The sequence below is a fragment of the Theropithecus gelada genome, chromosome 11 (assembly GCF_003255815.1).
Source record: "Theropithecus gelada isolate Dixy chromosome 11, Tgel_1.0, whole genome shotgun sequence".
Classification (NCBI taxonomy): Eukaryota; Metazoa; Chordata; class Mammalia; order Primates; family Cercopithecidae; genus Theropithecus; species Theropithecus gelada.
In genome coordinates this window covers 107,943,885-107,964,616 of record NC_037679.1, presented here as the reverse complement: position 1 = coordinate 107,964,616, position 20,732 = coordinate 107,943,885, and the positions used below count along the sequence as shown (strand labels likewise).

The following is a 20,732-nucleotide window of genomic DNA, read 5'->3' as shown; positions in this document are numbered from 1 at the left end:
ATGGATGATTTAGGTTATGGTCTATCCCCTTAGGGAGCTAAACAACTAGTTAGGAAGACAGGAAATTGACACCAGAATACAATTTTAAGTTTAACTTTATGAAATTGCCTTTTTATTATATGTCAATAACGGTTATTTCATATGATTGGCAATTTCATGTGATTGAATATCAATAGTTGCACATGGTTCAACGTGAATAGCTACAGAGGTAGTATTTTTCCCTTTAGTGGGCCGGTACCTGGTTAATGAATGCAAGAAGTTATCACCCAGTCAGTCTGATAACTGATCAAGCAAACTCTTCCATACATTGCTGAATACAGAAAATGAGAGTGGAGGGGATGGTAGTGAGGTGTCATCTCTCATTTTAAAATCGTGTCATCTCTCATTTTAAGATCCTTGCAATTTTTACAGAAATCCGTTCAGGCTTGGTTGACTGAAAAATATCCCCAGAGGAGGTGGGACTTGAGCTGGAAACTGAAGAGGAGTGTGGACTCAATTAGGTGGAGGAAGTATGAGCGTTCATTTTTCCCTCTACCCTTGGAAAAGTGAACAGGGTAGAATGGAATTGCAACAGGGTTCAGGTAGGGAGGAAAAGGAAAGAAAATAGAGAAGAATAGTATAATTTTGGTGAAGGGACTGGGGATAGGAAGGGGAAGGTCTTGGGTTATGAACCAGAAATTAAAAAAAATAAAAATTTAAAAAGTAGATTCAAGGTCAACCCATGAAGATCCTCAAGTGAGCTTGGATGTTGTTCTGAAGGTAATGGACCAGGTAATGGTAATTTTCCTGGAAAATTCAGGGAAGAGTGTTTCAGGAAATCTCTATTAGGTTCTTGCTTTCCGCATTCTATACTGGAATCGGTGTTGTAACAACTGCAAACCTGCCCATAGGCAGGTGAATTTCAAAGCCCTGGATACAAATTATTAGAGGGGCTTGGGTTGGCTGTTGTGTACCAAGAGGGCACAGCAACTCTGGGGTGCTTTGACACTTCCCCAAAGTAGTGAAAGATCAGCTCTAACTCTTAGAAAAATAGAAAACCATTACTGAGAAGGAATAATTTGCATGTGAACACACTCTATTTGTGTTTTCACACAATGCTTATGGGTTTGTATGTGTTAAATATGTTAGGTTCAAAAATTAAGCCCGAGAAAAACCAGGCAACACAGAAGAATTACTGTAGTTCAGAAGTATGAGTAGTCTGGTCCACAGGACAGCAAAAACATATCTGATGTCTTCTACAGACTAAAGTTCCAAGCCACTAGTATCCATTTCACACAACCTTCTCTCCTGTGCGTTTGTATGGCCACTTCTCAGGAATGCTCGTGAGAAGCCCGTGATACAATCAATATGAAAATGTTCCACCACTGTAATATTCTAGATATTTGAAAAGACAATGGATGAGAATGAAAATGATGCATAAACAATAATATTAATGTTAAAAGTGAACAGTACTACAGGTGGTGATAAAGGCTATTAAAATATAGAAGAGTTCAAGAGGAAGAGAAATGAATGGATGTTTGTCTTTTCAAAGAGGGTGGGTTTGTAAATGCCAGGAAATCCAGTTTCCTTTAGGGATTATTCACTGGTCTCATCATCTTCTCTTCTCAAGGCATTTAAATAACAGGATCCACTTTAATAAAAAACGTCAAACCCCTCACGCCTTCACTAGCAGCCAGAAAAGCACGCGTATGGTCTATACTATACAATTTAGCCACGAATGACACCTGCTTTGCTTTGTTTTCTATTGCGTTAGGCGTCAGCGTCCTGTGCTCAGAATAGATCTTAAGCTCCTTGAAGGCAAGAAAGAACCCGGCCCCAGACTGCGTCCGACACGCAGAATGCTCGTAGGAAGCACAGGCTGATTTATGGAAAATAAAAGGGTCTTCGATTTCGAACTACAGCTCCCCCTTAAAGATGCTTTCCGCAGCCCGCGCGGCCGCCCACGGGGGGCACTGTCTAGCTCCCCTCGCCCCTGAGCCGCTCTCCCTCGGTGCTGTTCCCCGCTGCGGCCGGGAGGAGGCGCCACGGACTCGAGCTAAGATTCTTCCCCATTCCGTCCCCCTTCCTACCCCACTTCCCCAGCACATGACGTGGGAAGCTGCCTCCTTCAGAGTCTTAGCAAGAGGAGTGAGGGGGTGCAGGGGCTTGGGGGTGGGGTGGGGTGGGGGGTGTGGAGAAAGGACACGCGCGCTCACACCCGCCCCTGGGAGCAGAAGCAGCATCTTCCCCAGCTTCGTGGGTTTCTCCTCCCACCGGAGCCAGGGTGTGAGAGGTAGGGGGGTGTGTGTGTCTGTGTGTGTGCGCGGCACGTTTTTGAGTGTGAGACCCAAATCCAGACCGGGCAACCCGCGCTCCCCGCGCCTCCCCCCGTCCCTGGTGATTAATACCCATTTTTCTGACGCTCCCCTCCTCCCCTCCTGCTCTCCCTCTCCGGCTGCCGCGCGGTTGACTTGCACAGCCTGCCCCCGCCCGCTTCCCTTCCCCCGGCTCCGATCCTCACCAACTGGAATCTGGGCTCCTGCCTCTCCACCCCCCCCCCCACCTCTTTTTGAGAAAGGAAGGTTCCCCCCACCCCCTTTCAAAAACCACTTCCTCCGGCTTCTTCACCTCTAGGAAATCTCGGGGCTTCGCTCTATCGAGAGTGCTCGTCAGGGTGATTCTTGATCACCACCATCCAGAAGTGCTGGCGTCCGAATGCATATCCTTTTGCCTTGCAAAGAAGAGTCGTGAACTTCAAAACCCCCGAGACGGATCATTAATCCTGCTTTGCAGGAAAGGAAAACCCTCCATTCCCAGCCACCGGCCACCCCTCTCCGGAGACTGCAACCGCGGAGGCGCTCGGAGCCGGTACGTAAAGATTGGCTTTGGAGTCTCTCCTTCCAGTGTAGGGGTTTGGGGGTGTCAGGCAGATAAAGGGTCGAAGCTGTGAAACCGTGAACCAACCTGGCATGAGGTAAAGCTCTGAAATCCAGCAGAACCCGGCACTTGCTAATTTGGACGTGGCTTTTTTTAAGGGTTTTTTTTTTTTTTTTTTTTGTGGGGGAGGGGGTGCTGTGACTGGGTAGGGCTGTCTCTGGTCTTTTGGGGGGTTTCATCCCCTCACCTAGCAGAGAGGCAGGGCAGCGGCGCCCCGGGCTGGACCCACGCGCCCATCCGTCCAATCGACACGTTGCAGGTGAAGCCCCGTGCGCTGCACCTCAGCGCGGCGGCAGCGTGAGTGTGCGCGGGGGTGAGTGTGCGCGGGGGTGAGTGTGAGTGCGCGCGGGGCGCGTGCGCGTCGGGGGCGTGTGTGCGCGCGTGTCAGTGTGCCCCTTCCAAGAAATGCCCAGTGTGCACCCCGTGCACAATCAGAACCCATTCAGCGCAAGCCCGGGGTGGGAGGCAGCGCTGCTGCTGGAGGCGATGGGGAGAGCGAGACAGACATGTCAGCAGCAATGCAGATGGGGCTGGGGGCCGCACTCGCTGGCGAGTTAAGTGGGAATTGTGTTTCTGCGTGTGTGTGAGTGTGTGTTGCTGTATGGTGCCGCTTCTCCCTCCCTTCCTCCTTCCTTCCCACTTCCCTCCTTCGCTCGCTCCCTCCCTCTCTCCTCTTCCATTCAGGTTAGCTTTCCCACCTCTCATCCATGCCTGTCCCAGGAATGGTATAGCCAGACCTTTTCTGAATTATTTATAGACCGGTACCAGCTGTTTTCAATCCCTCTCGTGTGCACTCTGTGGGAAATGCGGGGTTTCCTCCCCCCTTTCCATAAAACGAATTGATATCTTTTTCGGAATGCATTTTTCTCACCCTCCGGGGGACACCCGAATCAAGCCCTGACCGCCTCTTTTTCCCCCTTAGGAAGGGGACGCTTTGGGAATGACCATGCTCCACCGAGGGACGGAGCCGGCCCCCAGCTTCTCCACACAGAGCCTCCTCCACTAACGCTCCAAAAACCAAAAACCGTAATTGCCAGAAGAAGCGTTAAAAATCTATTCCAGCCACTAACCTCACATGCACACGGAATAATTACTCTGGATTCTGCATTGTGAGCTGCTCTCCATACCCTGAATTACCTTTGAATTAAATCTTTTTTTTGAATTTGCATCTCTTCAAGACACAAGATTAAAACAAAATTGACGCTAAATTGGATTTTAAATTATCTTCCGTTCATTTATCCTTCGTCTTTCTTATGTGGATATGCAAGCGAGAAGAAGGGACTGGACATTCCCAACATGCTCACTCCCTTAATCTGTCCGTCTAGAGGTTTGGCTTCTACAAACCAAGGTAGGGCAAATTCTATTTTATTTTTTCCTCACCTGGGGTAGGGATTCCTCCTTTTATCTATCTCTTCGAGTCCCTCAAGTGGATCTTTTTGGAAGAAAAGGTCACAAGATATGAAAATAATGCTGTTTTGGGGAAAAGGCTTATTACAAAGGAGGAAATCTCCCATGTTTTTTCTTTTTATTCTCTCATCAAACAGGTTTTGGGCTTTTGGGGGGCAGTGGGGATGGGTGTATGCAGGCACAAAAGATGTTGGATGGCATCAGGGGTATCTATATCTATATCTATATCGACATAGCCAGCCAGGAGACCTGTGTGATTTTCCAGTTAAATAGCATTTTATTCACCCAGAGCTAAAGCTCCGATTTTTATGGGAATCTAGAAATCTTTTTTTTTTTTTTTTTCAGGTTGGCTTTATTCCCCTTGTCACCTTCATGCCTCTCTCCCTGTCTCCTGTCTTTACCTTCCTAGTCATCCTTTCTATGCCCTTTAAAACAGATAAAAATAATGATTGAGATTACTGTGATTGTTGCCCTGAAATCCACTTGCTGTCTAAAGGGTTGACACTGGGCCCAGAGATCCCGGGAGGCCTATTGCAGAGGGGTAGGTCTAGGTGGGGATCAGGCTGGTCCAAGAACAGCTGGACTTGAAGGATGCTGCAGGTTAAAGGACTTAAATCCTAAGCTCGGAAAGGAGGAATTCTGTCAATATTCTGCTTTTAATTTGTATTTTTTCCTGTGCTATTATTTTTGAGCTGTAAATTTCTCCTTCTGTCTATACATCTATTTATACCCACACATCCTCCAAGCAAACTGTTACTTCCACACTCTTGCAAAATGGCTATCTTGCAGAGTTCTAAAATGCTGTGCATGTGGAAGGGGTGCAGAATTCGACACGTGAGTCTTTGTGTTAAACAAAGAGATGTGCTGTTTGCATGTGTTAGTCTTGTACCCTCAAAAATGGAATTAATACTTTAATATTTTCCCTTTCATCAATTTTTACAATATGTGAAATGTGATTAGGCAGTATTTTAATGTACTTGAGAAGAAAAATAGCAGGAGAAATGGAAAAGACTTAGCTAATGACTCTTCAGCTAGTCACTCATGCAATCCGAGACAACTCTTGAGAAAATCAGATCATTCATGGGTTGTAGGGCCATGATGGTGAGTGGACTGCTCCTTTCCTTGCTCCACTGACCATATATCCCTGAACTCTGAAGGTGTCTAAATGCAGGAATCAGGTTGGGATAAAGATCTCCAAAAATATGTAGCAGAATCATTAGCATCATTATTTTTCCTAAAAGTATTACCACCCCCCAAACACACACACATTTTTTTTCTGGCATTTTAAAACAACAATTTTTTGATAATCCAAAATACCAAAGGGATGTGGAGAAATGGTGAAAGATCTTTGTCGCTCAACATGACAGTAGATGATAGTTCTTCATTGTCCAGAAAGGATAGATGTAATCCAAATTCACTATCCCCCTTCCCTGGGTTTCATTCTTTTGAGTTTTACTGCTGAAATGCTACTTTGTAACCATGGTGTAATCAGAGTGAGAGGGTGGGATCCCACTTTGAACCGTGTTCTCACCACGTCTACAAATAGCTGAGGTTATCTGGCGTGTGCTCACCTTAGAGACACCTGAGCTCATTCTCCATCTGCTTCCACTCCAAGTAGGAGGATGAACTCTTAATTTGACTTCAAAATAGAAAAGAGGTATGGGTGAGAAAGGCAGCTCCATGTGCAATGCTTTCATACATACAAATGGACAAGGAGAGGAGGGCATTGATGGGGCACAGGGCCCCTTTTGCATCCCCAGTGCCACAATACCAGTACTCTACACCCAGTAGATCGTTTGGAATGTTTGTTTGTTGGTGATGGGGTTGATAAGGATGCTGTTTGACAGGATCTCAGCTACCTCATTTCTCTTGAATGCCAATGGATGAAGCCAGGTTCCAGACTATCATTAGTTGTCCCTAAGACTAGGTGAGGTGGAAAGGGGAGGGAGTTGAGGAAGAGAGGAAAAAGTGGGTGGGGAAGCTATAAAGGGAAGGGAGAGGTAATCCAATTGGAAAGGGCTTGTTAAGATTCAAGGAGGAATCACCACAGGTGGTCTGTGCCTTTTCACCATCCAAAGCCATTTTGGAGACCCTGATGAGGAAGCAGGTGTTCCCCATCCTCGCGGGCAGTCTCTGTGAGGCTGTGACTCAGTGGCGCTCTGAGCCATCTCAGGGGCATTGTTCTCGCCCCCTTTTTTCCCCTCACAGCACAGAGCTGACTGGGTTCTATTTTGTCTTTTCTCCTTCTGCCACCCCCCTTACAGTGTGGGTGACATGGGAAAGAAAGGTGGCTGCTGGTGGGAGGAAGAGCAAATTTAATTTCAATCGAGGAGCCTCCTTCATGTGCAATTAAGAAAAATAATAATAATGGGAAATGAAGACTTCCCAGGACACAGTTAAGGACATTAGGTGGGTGATTTCAAGAGAAGCAGAACAACATGGTTATCTTCTATGTCTGTTTCAGGTGTGGCAGAGCATGGCGGATCTGTGAACACAGAGTGATGTGGCAGTTTAGAGTTAGGTGTTACATGTAATTTTTCCTCTCCCATTGGTTCCATCCCTAGGAAGCCTGTCTGTCTGAAGATCCTTGCTTTGCTAACGTATATATGCATTTTTTTGCCAGGGATGGACGCAGGCAGAGAGAATCAATAAGAAGGCAAAATGACAGGAAAGGAGGGGAAAGAGAAAAAATCCTCTATTCAATACTTTGCGCACCAAGTGCTTTTCTTTAAGTCTGATTGAGAAGAGCGACTTCCTCTGGAGAAGGGATGAACAGCAGGAACCTTGATTTTGTGTTGTTGGTTTATCTCCAGAAAGATAGCTTTGGAATCTTGACCGTCTTCCTTGACCTTCATGTACACGCACCCAGCCTTGTGTGGGGAGAGGCAGGGGGTACCTGGGAGGTGGGCAAATGGACTGAAATTGGCTGGTGGAATGAGGCATGTTTGGGAGAAACAGGACTGAGCTGATCCATTCCTTGGCCACAGTATTACCTTGTAAAATATTCTTTCAGTTTCCCATGAATACAATAAACCCTGGGGACAGGATTTATTTTTCTATATTCTTGTTTAAGAATCTGAAAATGAAGGTGACATATATACTACTAACAGGTTAAGGTAAAAAAAATTGTTAATATTTATGGGCTATAAATAATATTGATGGACTATAAAAGGAGACAGGTAAAAGGACAAATTGTATGGGAAGAAATCATAATCCCAAATCAGCATGCAGAAGCTAGGGAAGAGAAAAAAGCCAGGGTTGAACTTACCATTCTAAAGGTGGGAAAACTATTCTTCCAAACGATAGTCTTGTGTATTTAATATTGAGGACTGGGGCCGACAAAAGCACTAATCTTGTGTATTTTGTTGGAGTCAAAAGTGGCTGAGCTGGAAAAACGAAGCTCCTCCTTTTCCTCAGTGCCATTCTATCCCATCCTTAGGAATTCTAGAAATGTCTTCCTTTCAGTAAACTACATTTTCAGTCACTGCTCCTGTGCACATGACTGGATACCAGTATTGTCTCTCACTGTAAATAAATATAGATCAAAAAGTTACTGGTCTAATGAATTGTTCGCATTTATTAAAGTGCATCTCCTCTTTGCAACCACAAGAAGAAGTCTCCAGGGACAGTAGATTAGTGGTTGAATTGATATTATCTTCCAGAAGGAGGTCAAAGCTGGAACAGAATGTAGTCAGGATGAAAGAGCAGGCAGAGCTCAGAGAAGGTGGGTTTCTGAGGTTCACCTGCGGCTGTTAATGGTGCCTGTGGCCATTACACAGAATCCATTGTGCTGTGAACCTTTTGGGGGATTGTGAACCCAGCAAGGTGTGTTTATGAACCTTTGGTTGTTTTCTTGATGTTCTCCACCTTATTTTTGGTCTTTTCACTTCTTAGCACTTTCAGCAGAGGTTGGCAGAGAAGGGACCTCATGCACGTCTACGTTGTCCCCTTGCTGAAACTCTCCATGGCTGCCCCAGGCTGTGGAATTGCCTTCCTTTCTGGTCTTCACCAACATGTGCTCATGCGTCTTAGTTTATCCTGATTTTGTTTATACGCCCTGTTTCCCTAAGAATTTTGTGAGCTCCTCAAGGGCAGGGAGAGATGTTTTATTCATCTTAGAATCATTTGTACTTAGCGTAGTGACTAGCACATAATAGATTCTCAGAAAATGTTAAATAAATGAACAGAGAAAGGAAGTGAGATATTAATTAGTTGACGATGCTGCCTGTTTGTTCTTTTGGGTTTAGGAAGGGTTAAAGTTATGCTGTTAGATGAGATCAAGAATATCAGAGCTATGTGACACTTTAGAAATCATCTACTCTGAACTTCTCATTTAATAAAGAAACTGAGATCCAGGGACATTAAGTGATTTTCCTAAGGTTGTATAACTTCTTAGTGCCAGTGCTTTGTACACCATGCCATTGATTAGAGTGAAATGCAGAGTTATCTGTGGATTTTAAATGTCTACATCAGTGCTTCTCTGATTTTATCATATATTGAAATCATCTGGAGATTTTGTGAAAATGCATATTCTAATTCAGTAAACCTGGGCTGGGGCTCCATATTTTGCATTTCTATCGAGCTATCAGTTGACACCAGAGTTGCTGGACCATGCATCACAGGTCTACACCATCCCTGCTTTTAATTATAGACCATGGTTAGTGGCCTTGGCACCAGACCATTGGCAGTTCTGCTTGTATTCTACTTTTGGGATTCCAGCACTTCTTTTTGTTTTGTTTTTTAAATCAGAAAGAAACCTGTATATTTAAGTTCACCCATCTCCTCTCTTCTTTCACTCTTTCACCTATGCACATCTTTTGCCTGCTCTCTTTTCATTCTGTGCTCTCTTATTCTGGTCCTTCTCATAACTGATTCCTCTCTTTCTTCTTTTTCTTCTTATGTCCTCCTGCTTTTTAGTTGATCTTTTTATTAATGTCTCAGTCTTTTTTACACTATTCTGTTCTTTTAACTTCATTTATTTTCATGTCTTTTGCTTTGCTCAGTTATTCAACAAGATTTGTTAAGAACATTGTGCTATGAAAAAGAATTAGCTCTGTCTGTACCTTCCAGTAGCCCAGGATCTAGTGGTGTGGACATGTATAAAGAGATAATCATATATTTAGGTAAGGTCTATAAAGGAGAGAAACCTGGCAGAGTGAGGAGGGCTTCATGGAGGGGTCGACATTTAAATTATGTCTTGAGGAAAAAATAGGATTTGTAAGATACGGAAAGATAGGTCATTTCAGGAGGACAGAAAGCATATGAAGAGGAAAGTTAGTGTAAAACTCAAGCCTCCCGCTCTTCCTTGCATCCCTTAACTCAAGGAAAAGAACAACACAGGAATTTGCTGCTGCTTTGATTAGGAATTTCAGATTACAAATGACAAGGCTAGAGAGTAAAGCCAGGGTCTTCTTAAAAGAAAGAAGAGGCTCTAATTTCTGCTTTCGTGATTCTATAGTTAGTGAAATCCTAACCTTGTTTATTAGACTTGCCTCTAGAATGAGCAAATGATACAGTTTTCATCTTAGACCACTGGATTGCAGCTAACTGTATTGATGGCCATTACAAGGAAAGGGACAGCTGTTAGTTGGTTTGTGTCCAAAGAGAAACCTGGATCCTAGCCCAGGCCAAGCTACTCAGAATGAAGGACCAGCCTAGCCCATGTGTTTTTGGAGTAGGAAGGTAAAAAGTTGCCATGCCCTTCAGACACCAGCTGCTTTCTGTAATGGCAAAGGGGAGTGATGGATGAAGAGGGATCCCATTATTCCTAGGGGATTCACAAAATGCTCTTTGGTAGTCTATTTGGAGTGGCTTGATATTTTCGAGGTTTTTACTCCTGGGGATGTCCAGGTGTGGAGATGTTGGGGAGACACCTTCAGTCACCTCTTGATTAAACTATAGCATTGGTGCCCAAGGGAAGATGGACTTGAAATGGATGATTCCCTAAATTTATTTTGTATCTTTTTCTGCTCCTTATCCAAACATTTATCTAAACTTTCACCATTCTTTGTATGGTGTGGTTTGTATTTGTTTCATTAGCAGAAGAAACCTAAGCTCAGCCTGATGACTTTTTAAAGATCCATTACATATAAAGAGAGTACCCTGGATCTGAAGACATGTGGGTGAGTAAATGCCCACCATTGACTGACCTAAGAGTCATGCATTCCAAGGGGACTTGAGAGGCAGAGCAGGGGAGGCACAGTGATAAGGCTGTGCCCAGGGTCCCTGAGAAGGCGGTGGAGGGGAAGCAGGGCCAGCTCTCTGGGAATGGCAGACCTGGAAGGAGAGGGAAGCGATGGGCTTTGGCCCTCCTTGGAGCCCAGCTTGATGGGGAGCGGAAAGCCTGTAGTAGAGGAGCTTCCTAGATTAAGACAATTAAGGTTTCAATGAATTAACCCTCTGAACTGCTTACTCAACTCACCAACGGCAAACTATGCCGTCCACATGCCATCCTCTGTGTCTTTCCTCACTGCCTCACTCAGACGGAAAATTTCTTTCTTTAAAAAGAAATGTCAAGCTTAAAGTTCCCATTAATCTTTATATAGACCCACTCAGGGCTTCAACTGGATAGAATTTCTTAGGAAATCAGATCTTGTTTCTTTTTAAGAGAGGGAACTTAAAAACAGTGGCTGAATAAAAGCACTACGTGGTTACAGGAAGGGAGAAGAGAGTCTTAGAAGAAGCCTGAAGCTCAGGTGAAGACACTCATTCTTTCTCCCATAGCTAATTGTACTCTGAAAATGGTCGACATTCTTAACTAATCCTCTCACCTTCTAGGGGCTGTAGTCTGGTCACTCAGATGCCACAGCAGTTTGTATCTTTGGATTCAAGATTAGTGTATTGGGTATGTATCCAAATCCACACACACCCCAAGCACCTGTGCATATTAGACTTGTGTGTGGATGGATATGTTTGTGCAGTGACTTACCTACTAAATATAGTAGGCCCCAAAATCATAAATGCATTAAATGTGTGCAATTTAGGGACAATAATGCCTGTGGTCTGTGTGCGTGGTGCAGGATAATAAAGCAATAATGCTGACAGTCTGGATTATTGGAGGTTACCTGTCCTCCTTGACAACCACCCTTTAAAAACTGCGAAAATAGTCCTAAGGTTGGCCACGTGGCCTAAAACCACATAATGTGGTCAGCCACGTCCACTGACCCTCACTTCCGTACTTTCCTCTCCCCTGCCCTGCCCCCATGAGCCCCCTTGGAATGCATGGCCCTAAGTCAGCCAGTGGTGTGCATTTGCTCATCCACATAGCATCAGAGTCCGGAGTTCTCTCTTTATATGTAATGGGTCTTTAAAAATGTTAGGTTTTTCCAAGCTGTCCAGTAGCTGCCTACATGATAATGAACGAGGTGGTGGTCTTAGGAGTCAGAAGCTTATATTTAATTCTGCTTGTGTTGCTTTATTTTGTGACCATGTACAAACGGTTGACTCTGGACCTCAATTTTCTAATTTCCATAAAGTGACAGTAGTCTGAAGCAGTGATTTTGAACTCCACTTCAATAACAGAATCATCCACAGAACTTAAACAAAAACAAATACAAAAAACTAGACAAGAATAACAAAGAAAAGAATGATGCCCATGCTCAGACCCTACCCCAAAGAGTTAAATTGAAATCTCTCATGGAGGGATTCAGGCAATGGTCATTTTAAAAACTTCCCTGGAGGATTCTAATGCGCAGAAATATTTGAGATGGGCAAGATGGGCAACTGGGCAAGATGATTGACAAGGCACCTGTTAGCTCTAAACATTATGTTATACTAGCATTTTAACATGAAGGTAAGACCTTGTCACTGTTAAACTGTTCTATGATTAGTAGATGGTCCCTGGGTCAGAAGTTAAAGAAAAAAATGCTGTTGGGATATGATGGTACTTAGTCTGCAGATTGCACACAAGGGATGGAACTGGTGTTTGAATTAAGGGAAGCTCTCTCAACACTAACACTGGCCTGGTGTTGAAAGTTAGGAAACTTAGGGAGAATGTTTTCCTGACACCCTTAAAACAGGTGTGGCTGCAAAATAGGGCGAGCGGTTCTTGGTTTTGCAAACATCCTCTGTTCCACTTAGTCTTTATTGAGGGTGCCCCATTTCTTGTTTCGGAGAGAAAACCTCATTTCAGTCCTTTGTAACAGTGTAAATGTAGGAAAACTATTAATAAATGGGGCTGGCTAAGCAGACCCTGATTGACTGGTAAGGGGTGTGAATGGTGCAATTATCTGAGTGCTAGTTGGAATTCACTAGCCCTGTTGCCCTCCCTCTGAGTGCCTGAAGTGGAATATTAAAGGCACGCAGAGGAGGAAGAGGGTAGGAGGCATCAAGATGTCGTTCTTCTCTGACTGTAACTTTAATCACTGATTATTAGGCTGGCTGGGTTAATAGTTTTCTCACATCCTTCCTTTTTGGCGTCCTCCCTTCTCCGTTTTAAAATAAATGTGAACCTAAATGTACAGAGGCAAGAAAAAAGCCGAGATTTATGAATCTGTGTCTTTAAAAAGACAAACTATAAAAGAGTAAACACACTACTTCTCTTTTGGACAGCTGCTAATAGCCATTGAAGGTAAAAGAGAAAGAGTATGAGTGTGGTTTGGACTCAGTGGTGTTTGGTGGGCTGTGTGGTGGTGTGAGGCCTAAATATTTAGGAGAAAACTAAGACGCATACTCCTTGATTTGAATTTTCAAATATCTGCTGGCTGGCCCCACATAGGCAAAACATACAAATTATGGAGCTACTGCAGCCTTTACCCTGGAGTTTGTTACCATGCAGATCAGTTTCACCGGTGAGCTCTGTGGAGCCACAATTGCTATCTTTGTGATTCGTGATTCTTCCTCTTATCACCTTATTAGAGGCTCCAGAATTGTTTCTGAGCTCAAAGGGGAATGGAGAATATTTCAGTTTTTATTTGATTTTGTTTACATCTGTTATCCTGGTTTTGCCTTCAGTTCACATACGAAGAAGGACTGCGGAAGAAATTCTACCCTGGCCAAATATAGGTGCTCAGATTTGAAAGATCTTTCCTGAGTACGAGAATGCTACCCTTTGGATTTTTGAAGAAAGAAATACTGGATGTGTGTGTGTGTGTTTAGAGCCTGCATGTGGAAGAGAAATCACTTTTGTTTAAAAGTGATCAAATTTGTTACAGTGATCAAATTTATTTTTTATTTTCCTGTGAGGACAAGATTTATGTCTTTGTCATTTTATGTCCTCAGTGGTTAGCAGAGTGCTCTCTGCACATGGTCAGTGCTCAGAAAATGTTGGTTGTTGGTAAAGATGATGATGGAAATGAATGTGCATTGAAGATAAAGCTGATATGTTTATATCTTTTATGTTTCCATTTCCCTGCCATCCAAGCACCTCTTAATGCTTTGGGTGAGATTTCCTAGAGTTGAACAGATGAAAGTATCTTTAGTGCCAGCTTTAGGCTGATGAAGTGAAAATATACTCATTCCTTTGTGCCTCAGTTCTTTGAGCTTCCTTTCGCATTGTGTTTGATATGGACATTTCTTCAAAAAGCTCTCTATCATCACTAATTATGCTGTTGCCCCTCCTTTCAAGTTCCATGTAAATACTGTTCATTCCTCAAGGCTCATCTCAAAGGCAGGCTACACCATGAAGTCTTGCTTGATCTCCCCAACTAGAAGTGAACTCTCCCTTGAGAGGCCGAGGCAGGTGGATCAAGAGGTCAGGAGTTCAAGACCAGCCTGGCCAAGATGGTGAAACCCTGTCTCTACTAAAAATACAAAAATTAGCCGGATGCCGTGGCAGGTGCCTGTAATCCCAGCTACTTGGGAGGCTGAGGCAGGAGAATTGATTGAACCTGGGAGGCGGAGGTTGCACTGAGTCAAGATTGCACCACTGCACTCCAGCCTGGACTGTCTGGAGTAAATGAGATCATGGTTACCTTCTCAACCTCTCCTTTTTATTATGTACCCATTGACAGAGTTGCTTTGCTTTCAACATGAAATTCAAGTTTGACACTGAAACTCATAAATGATCTTTCAGTAGCCATTGCAGGCAATCCAGTTTATTGATAAGTCTGCATTTATGCAACTGAGACAGAGATTAGGAAAAGGAATGAGAAGGTCCTGGAATTATGTAATCAGAATTTGTGTATCATTCAAAGATAAGAAGTGGAATGAAAATGCTAAGAATTATTGCTGTCAGTCTAAATATAGTTATTTATAAGGAATTGCCTTGCCTTTGCTTGAGACAAAATTTGTATTCTAGATTATGCCCATTACATTCCAGATTATGTTAATGCACATTATTTCACTTAATCCTCACCACAAGGCTGACATTATTTCTGTTTCTCAGATAAACTGAGTGAGAATTAGAGAGCTGAACGTTACACAGCTATAAGGAGCAAGCCAGGATTCCAACTTACATCTTCCGATTCTAACCCCTGACTCTTTAAATTAGAGTTGCTTCCATGTTAAAAAAGATAAAGGTTTATGTTGCATGTAGTGGAACTCATAAACAGCATGTACTTGGAAACTTCAGCTAAAGTGATTTTCTTCTAGATCCCTTCTCTTGGGGCTTTGCTGTTGGTAAAAGGCAAAGTTGTTTAAAACTGGAAAAATGGATCCCTACAAAATAGCTGATTTCTGGACCTTAATTTAATTCAGTGAAGATGAAGGATGAGAAACTCATGGTACTGGCCATGAGCATCTCATTCATTTCACATATGGCTAAGGCCTGGGCATCATCATCTTAACCTACTCCTACTATTCTGTAAGTATATTTCACCTCTGAACTTGAAAACTCTGGTTCCTCTAAGAGGGAAGGAACAATCCACTTCTCTCTGATCATGTAATCTTGGACATTTTGAATATTCTCCATTTTCTTGTTTTCTATTTTTTTCTCAAACCCATTTGTAAACTACTCCTTTGAATAGAGACTGATGGTTAAGTGCAAGAGAATGGCAGTCATAAGTACTGCTTTGTGCTTGGATTTTACTATTAACAGGGGTCATCATTGTTAAAGAGGAAATTCCAAAAAGGATATGAGTGAGCTAGTTTTGTTTCAAATGTCTATATCAACAATTAACTCGGAGGGCAGTTTTATAGAAAATAAATGTAAAATAAAAAGGTTAAATTCCCCATATCTTTTTTTTCTATTATGAAAGAGGATATATATTGGTGCCACATGGAGTGTCTTAGCTTTACCACATGCATATTTTAGAAAGGTTTTTCAGTAATTTGAAGCAAGGTGGAATTGAGGAGAGAGGCACTGGTTTTTGGCCCTGTTGACCAGATCCCATCTCAGCCCCACCCTGGCCAGCACTGTGTGATTCAGGCAAGCTATACGACCTTGCTGAACGCACTTCCTCATCTGTAAAATGAGGTCTTTAGGGGAGCCAGTTATGTTGACCCCCCTAAAGATGTCATTTTGTGGATCGAATGAGGAAATGTAAAAAATCTCCTCAACCATAATTGTAATATACATATGTGCAGTAGGAAATAATAATTAATAACTGCATCCTGCTCCAAATAGCCAGTTTTCAATGTATTATGTGGCCTTGAATTCAATATATCCACTCTCAGTGAACAAGAAAATGGAAAATATTTAATGGGCAAGACATGCCGTGAGTGGTGAGGTACGCAGCATTCTGAATGCAGAGTGGCACCTAGGCATTGTGACCTGCGGTTTTTAATCTTTGGTCTATGTCTCCTTCCCAGCTTCTCTTTCACAGTATTTTATTGAGAAAACTAGATAAATACTTGTCAGAAAGGAGAGCAAAACTAATCTTTCTAGCTTTATGTGTGAAACTGTTTTTTCCAGGCTTATCTTTTATCTTTACATGATCCAAGAAGCGAAGAGATGGAGATGGTGACACAGGCAGGGGCAAGGGATACTGTGAAAGGCTGATTTACACTCCAAGCCTTTGCTCATGCCTCTTGCTCTGACTGCAGTGCCCTCCCCACCTCCCCTTGTGCCTGCAAGTTTCAGCTCAGGGATCCTCAGCTCCAGGTCTTCCTGTTGCCCACAGACTGGAATCACTGTCTTCTTCCTACTCCCTTAGCCCACCCTGGGATGTGAAAGGACTGCTGTCATGTCTCTATCCATCCCACCTCCTGATGTGAATTTCTCAAGGGGAGAAACAGCATCCATCCTCATGTCCCAGTGTGTGCCTAACAGAATGCTGGCACACCATAGATGTTTAGTAGATGGCTGCTACTTTGTTGTGAGCACCTACCGGTTCTGTGCTTAGTGCTTTCCATGAATTGACCAATTTAACCCTTTCAAACACCCATAGAGGTATGTAAGTTTATCTGCATTTCACAGACGAGGATACCAAGACATGAAGACGTTAAAAACTTTCTTTGCTTAAATGGCACAACCAGGATTTGAACCGGGTGCTTTGGCTCAAGTTCACACTCTTAAACTCTGCTCTAAGCTTTGTAGTAAATGTTTATGGTTGACTTGATGCTCAGAGACTTAAAGGAAACATACTGCATGTCTGGTTCTACATAATGAAGAGAGTGGAGAAAGAGAAGGGTGCACAGCAGGATTCGAAAGGTGGTTAGGACCTGGACTTCTGTGAATGATTTGTGGACCTCTTTCTTCTGATGTACTTATTAGCTATAGGACACAACCAGGACAGTCTTCCAGAAATGCACAGGAGTGTAATTAATGTAATTGTTGAGTTATGCAGAGGGTGAAATGGGTTGTGTTTTCAGCACTTGTACTTCCTCAGCTCCTTTGCTGTCATCTTTGGGTTTTTTACATTTTCCCCGCCACTGTCTTCTCCACCTTTCTTTCTGCAGTGTAACATGGCAGAGGCAGAAAACAGTGGTTTTTCTCCTGAGCAAGAACTCAGGAGTCGTACTGCCTGGGTTTATGTTCTGACCCTTGTTCATGTATTGGGCAAATGTCTTTATTTCTCTGTGCTATCAGATTCCTTATCCATCAAATGGAGTATTAATAATTCTGGGTTTTTAGAGTTGTTATGAGAATCAGGTGAGTTATTTCACTTTGAACAATATTTGTCACAGAGTAGGTGTTGCAGAAATATTAACTACTGTGACTTACCCTGTTCCCAACCTACTAGGTATCCAATCAGAGCTAGTATGGGTGGTGCAGTGTGACGCTTAGTTGTCCCATGTAGAGGGCCAGCAGTCATTTCTGAATTAGAAGCTTCCAGATCAAGACTGACTTCTTTGAGTATCTTATCAGATTACACCTGGCAAGAAAAGACAATCTGGCCACGAGGTGCCATGTTTCTAGAATATTTAGAGAACATGAATTTTTAGTGCAAAAATGCAGAAGATACAAATGGAAACCAGTTAATTGAGGATTTACAGGTTCAAGTGAGCCTAGGACAAAGTCACCACGAACTGATCACACATGAAAAACTGTAAGGAAAATTAAACAAGCCAAAATTTGAGAAAGAAAAGGAAGGTTTTCAATGAAGGAAGGCAACAGAGGTAAAGACAAACCAAATTGGATGCAATAACATCAACCACTTACATTTCTAAAGCTTGATAGTGTGTCAATAGTTTTCTCATATATGCTGTCTTCCTCATACATTATTTGGTCTTCCCAAGAACTCACCAAGAGGAATTCTGGGCATGAACTATTTTCCCTATTTTAAAAGTGAGGAAATTGAGGTACAAAGTACTCTAGTGATATAAAGTGCTCTAGTGATTGCCCAAAATTATGCAGTCAAGAGGAAGAAAAAGCTAGAATTCAAGCCCAGCTTTTCTGAATCTCGTGTCTGGGGCTCTTTCTCCTCTGCAGGTGCCTTGAGATAGTTTAGGAGAGCAGCTTGCTCTCCTAGATGAGAAAGTCTGGAGGAAGCCTGCTCGGATAAACAAAGGGCTTATTCTAAAAAGAAAGCCACTTCAGTGGGCAGGTAGGCATCTTCAGAAATGGTAAAGGTTGTGAAATCTGAGAAGGAAGATTGACATATCATGCAAAAGATTTAAGACTTTAGGAGCAAGGGAATTATTACCATTTTACCTCTCTTATCTTTCCAAAATTTCCACAATAAAGCGTGTCATTTTTATATTTAGAAAAGATGATTAGGAAATAGAAAATGAAAAACTTTAGCTATATGAGGAATTAAAGGGAAAGCAGTAAAAGCCATCTTCATAAGAACAAGAAGCATATCTCTAATTTCTTAGAAATATAAATGGGAACTATTAACTCACATACAATCACACACATACGTGTGTGTGTGTGTGTGTGTGTGTATATATATATGGTGTATAATCTGGATTCTAGCATGAGTTAGGGAACACAAGACCAATATAAAATTGGAGAGGATTTTAAAACATTAATTAAGGAGAATATGATGAATAACCCCAGATCTTCATGACAGATTCTAAAATGTCTTTAACAAAGAAGTGGCCAGTGCAGGGCCAAAGGCTGCCATTTGGGAAAAACACAGAGGACTGGAAAGATCTCTGAGAGTCAGCGAATAACCTTCTTTGAAAAAAGAGATGATGGCTAGAAATTACAAACTCATAAGCACAAATACTGGGTTGCAAAAATATCGAACCTGTCAGTTACCTTAAAGAGACCAGGGCTAGGAACCCTCAAAATGACTTTTTAAAGAACAAATCGTATTAGATCTGGGGCTCTGTGAGAATTTCAGGCTTGGCAGGCTGCAGGAAACTGATATACGTAATTAAGGAAAAGTAAGAAAAGTTTGCGATCTGGCTTATCCTGAGATTCTACTTTCTAAACAGGGAAAATGGGGTGGGTTAAATAGATGGCACTCAAAGTGGAGTGACGGCAGTGGCTGCCAGCTAGGGCAATGCCAAAGATGCTATGTGGTTCTCACCTGCGGGGGCTTGGACCCAACCTATATTAACATTCTCAACAAAGGTGGGAACAGTTAAGTACTGTGCCGGCTTCTCAGGTCTGAACAAAGAAGGCTGAGCTCCTGTCTGAGGAATGAGGTGTTCTGCGAGTAAGCTTTGCACCGCTGCTGACACAAACAGCCTGGCTTACAGCCTGTGAAGTCCGTGATGCCCTCCTTGACCCCCAAATCCACTTCATCTTTGCTGCCTTCCCACTTCTACCCTGACCTTTATTCCATGCATTTAAGTAGCAATTCCTAAAATGAATGTTCTGGATCCTCCTTCCTGAAAAATCAACTTTTGTGCCAACGCCTCAATTTCCACACGAAGGATTGTTAGGGCACTTAGGATCCCTGAAGCCCATCTATGAATGGCAGGTTAAGAGCCCTTGCTCTGGACCATGTGTCCAGGGTACACCTGGGCATATATTCCTCTAGTTACTTGTCTCTAGAAGGTAAAGACTTTGGAGAACAGCTTTTCCTTGCAATCCTGACTTTTTTGTCTTTCAAGATTAACCCGCTGCATGGATTCATTTATAGGACGTTTATGAAGGTTTGTGGCCAAGGGCAGGGCCTCTTTGCTATGGAATCAAATGTAATGCCTATCCTCCAAGAGCTCACACAAACCAGGAGCTGAGATTTGGGCAAAAATGTCTAGAGAGGAAGGCAGAATTGATGGTGTCTTTAAGGTGGTAGAAATCAAGTAATGTAGGAGCCCGGCTATCTGGCCCAGACATGGGTGAGCCAACGTGACCACCCAGGGATGGGGGACGCAAGTACTTAGGAAGGGATGAATGTGATTCAGGTATTGGAATAGAGGAATACTAGTTTCTTTATAATTCTCTGCTATGTTAGCCACCTCCCAGTCTGCCCTAATGGACTCTTACTCTTGTCTAAGGCCCTGAGAACAAATTCTAGCCACAGCCAGAGATTAAGTCTCCATTGGGACCCCAGGGTGAAGATTTCTTTAAATTTCTCATAAGGTTCTCCTCCCCTCTCAAAGTTGATATTCAGTGGATTGTCTCTTTACTTTTCCCACCATGGGAGATTTGTCTCTTTTTTCTCCTGGGTACCAAGCTGTGCCTTACAAGGACAGCTGAGTCCTGGCACCCTCAAGATTCTGGGCTGGTACTGCTGTGGCTTTTACACCAATGCAAGTCTAGGTCTTGAATAGTCAACATCCAGAAGTAAAGATGGGAGCCCCAATACCACTCCCCAGCGAGGCAGCCTGTGGGAGTCAAAAGCTGGGTTTTTGATGTCAAAGGGACTTGAGTTCAGAATCCTGGAATTGCCACCGAGTGACTTTGAGTAAGGCATTTCAACTTTTGACTGCCAGCTTTTCCTCTGCTGTAAAATGCAGGTTATGTGAAGGTTAGATGAGGTGAAGTATGTAAAGCACCTGGAACTGAGCTCCCTGCCTCTCTTGTCCATATCCTGTGAGTAACACTGCCGATTTCTCAGTAGGGTAGGAAAAAGCAAAAGGGATGGTCCTTGCTGGCCTTCTCCATCTTCTTTTATTTTTCTTACATAAATGCCTACCCCAGCCTGTGCCTCAACGATCCTCCACTACAGCTGTCGTGCCGAGGAGAATTG

At 43.1% G+C, this 20,732-nt stretch overlaps 1 protein-coding gene across 1 annotated transcript in view; it reads left to right on the top strand.

Annotated features, from left to right (window-relative positions):
• The first annotated feature begins 4,072 nt into the window (after positions 1-4,072).
• Positions 4,073-20,732, top strand: part of GRIN2B (glutamate ionotropic receptor NMDA type subunit 2B) — a 417,190-nt gene continuing 400,530 nt past the window's right edge. The window contains exon 1 of the mRNA XM_025402402.1: positions 4,073-4,264. The gene's annotated coding sequence lies outside the window, so the exon portion shown is untranslated. The remainder of the gene's footprint in view (positions 4,265-20,732) is intronic.